This window comes from Macrotis lagotis, chromosome X (assembly GCF_037893015.1).
Source record: "Macrotis lagotis isolate mMagLag1 chromosome X, bilby.v1.9.chrom.fasta, whole genome shotgun sequence".
In the NCBI taxonomy this organism is placed as follows: domain Eukaryota; kingdom Metazoa; phylum Chordata; class Mammalia; order Peramelemorphia; family Peramelidae; genus Macrotis; species Macrotis lagotis.
In genome coordinates, this window is record NC_133666.1 from 626,290,498 (window position 1) to 626,293,646 (window position 3,149).

At 36.4% G+C, this 3,149-nt stretch overlaps 1 pseudogene; it reads left to right on the top strand.

Moving 5' to 3' along the window:
- On the top strand, positions 1-2,026 carry LOC141497011 (ATP-dependent RNA helicase DDX18 pseudogene; annotated as a pseudogene).
- The last annotated feature ends 1,123 nt before the right edge of the window (positions 2,027-3,149 follow it).

Genomic DNA, 3,149 nt, shown 5'->3' on the forward strand with positions numbered 1-3,149 from the left:
CAGAAGAAAGCAGGCTCCGCAGACTCAGCAGCCGGAGAAGGAAGGGCACAGTGGGGGAGCGAGGATGGCTGGCAGCATGTTGCACCTTCCCATGAAGCTGCTGCACAAGAAAATCGAGAAGCGGAATGAGAAGCGACTCAAGCAGAAAGAGGCCTTGAGGGCCAATATATCAGAAGTTCAAGATGAGCATGTATCAGAAGAAACAGTAGAAGAAATAAAAGTAGAAAAGTCTCCCAAGAAATCTACAATATTTGCAACCAATGAAGAATCAACTGCACTGCTTCCCAATTCTGAATTAAAAAAGAAAAGGAAAATTACAGCTGATGCAGGACCTGAAAACAAAAAAAATAAAAACTGAAGACCAAGAGGGATCTGATGATGAAGGTGAGAAAGATCCCAAAATAAAAGAAAACCCTGTGGAGGATCAGAAAGAGGATGAACTGCCCAGCCTTCCTCATGGACTAACAGGGTCTTTTGAAGATACTTACTTCATTCACTTCACTTAACTAATATTGTCAATGAAAGCACTCTGAAAGCAATAGCAGAAATGGGCTTTACTAACATGACTGAAATTCAGCATAAAAGTATCAGACCACTTCTAGAAGGCAGGGATATTCTAGCAGCTGCAAAAACAGGCAGTGGCAAAACCCTTGCATTCCTCATTCCTTCGATAGAACTCATTGTTAAATTAAAGTTCATGCCTAGGAATGGAACAAGGGTCCTTATCCTCTCACCTACTCGAGAGTTAGCTATGCAGACCTTTGGTGTGCTTAAGAAGCTAATATCTTATCATGTGCATACCTATGGTTTGATCATGGGAGGCAGTAATAGATCTGCAGAGGTACAGAAACTTGCAAATGGGATTAACATTATTGTGGCAACACCTGGCTGACTTTTGGACCATATGCAGAACACCCCAGGATTTCTGTTTAAAAATCTGCAGTGTCTTGTTATTGATGAGGCTGACCAAATTCTTGAAGTTGGATTTGAGGAAGAAATGAAAGAGATCATCAAACTTTTGCCAAAACGAAGACAAACAATGCTCTTTTCTGCCACACAAACTCGTAAGGTAGAAGATCTGGCAAAGATTTCCCTTAAAAAGTAACCATTGTATGTTGATGTTGATGATGATAAAGACACTGCAACGGTAGATGGTCTTGAGCAGGGATATGTTGTTTGTCCATCTGAGAAAAGGTTCCTTTTACTCTTTACATTTCTCAAGAAAAATCGGAAGAAGAAACTGAAGGTATTTTTTTCTTCATGTATGTCAGTGAAATACCACTATGAGCTTCTGAACTATATTGATTTACCTGTCATGGCCATTCATGGCAAACAGAAACAAAATAAACGGACAACTACATTCTTTCAGTTCTGCAATGCAGATTCTGGAATTTTGCTGTGTACAGATGTAGCTGCCAGAGGGCTAGATGTACCAGAAGTAGACTGGATTGTCCAGTATGATCGTCCAGATGATACAAAGGAATATATTCATCGTGTAGGTAGAACAGCCAGGGGCATAAATGGAAGAGGTCATGCTTTGCTTATTTTACGACCAGAAGAATTGGGTTTTCTTCCTTACCTAAAGCAAGCAAAGGTACCATTAAGTGAATTTGAATTTTCCTGGTCAAAAATTTCTGACATTCAGTCTCAGTTGGAAAAGCTAATTGAGAAGAACTACTTCCTTCATAAATCAGCACAAGAGGCATATAAATCCTATGTTCGAGCTTATGATTCCCATTCTCTGAAGCAGATTTACAATGTTAACAGCTTAAATTTACCTCAAGTTGCTTTATCATTTGGTTTCAAAGTACCTCCATTTGTTGACCTAAATTTGAACAGCAGCCAGGGGAAGAGGATGCAAAAAAGAGGTGGTGGTGGTGGTCTTGGTTACCAGAAACCTAAGAATGTCCACAAGTCCAAAATCTTCAAGCACATTAGCAAGAAGAAATCTGATGGCAGGCAGTTCTCTCACTGATATGTAATCTTTGATAACTCTGTCCTCAGATAAAGACTTGTCTTCATTGTACTGACCATGGAATATTTACAACCTTCAGGATTTGGATTATGATCTGATTTACTACACTCAAGTGCAGTGGCTTCAACCAAATTTTCTTAATTAAAAAACAAGTGAGATGAAGCTAAGCTTATCTTGGCTTCAAAAAGACAAATGACATTTTCTTTTCAGTGGACTTAAAAATACAGAATTTTAACTATAAATTATTTTTCAAAGAATTTATATTTTCAAATTGGGAACAATTCCATTTCTCTAAAGAGCATTTGTTTTGTTTTATATACAATCATTCCTTACCATTGTCTTTGGAGAACTCTGTGACTTGGATTGCAATATTAATGACCTCTTAATGTAGTCAGGATATGAGAGTCTTCTTGGGCTTACTGTACAAATAAAGGCCTTGGTCTATTCTCCTTGTTTCTTGGATAACACAAATTGACTTTGATCCAACCTAAATATTGACTGCTAAATCAAAGGATCCATAACCTTTTTTCATTTTTAGATTGGTAGATTTTTGATTGGTACTGATTACTCCTCAGTAATCTGTGTCCCTTTACCTTTCTTGGCCTTGGTTTCTTTATCTGTAAAATAAAGGATTTGTACTAAATAGACCTCCAAGGTTTCTTCTAGCCCAAAACTTATGATCCTATAGAACTCATTAAACAAACCCCATAAATTTAAGGTTGTTTGTACTTATTACCATAGTAATAGATTATATGAAGAAGATAATTTGTTTCTTTTCTTTTGACCTGATTCATGAGAAGCATCTTACTATGTATCCATTTCTTTTCATTGTTATCCAAACATGTGACATTCTTGAAAATAAAATATGTCCCACAAACACTTGGCCAGGGAAATGACAGACTTAAAATGCTGAATGAGACATATTTTTAAATGTGACCAACATAGGAATTTATTTTGCAGGTTTTGTTTATGAGGGTTGTTGGAATTTTTTTTTCTTTTTATTGTCAGAGAGCCAGGAAGGAGAAAAAAATAAAAATGATTGTAAATAAATTTATAAATTTATTTATAAATAAAATAAAAATTAATATATTTTTTAAAAAGGGTAGTAGATCAAGGAAAGGGACTGCCCATGTTTGATAATTTGATTAGACAAACTCCAACTCTCAGACATTAC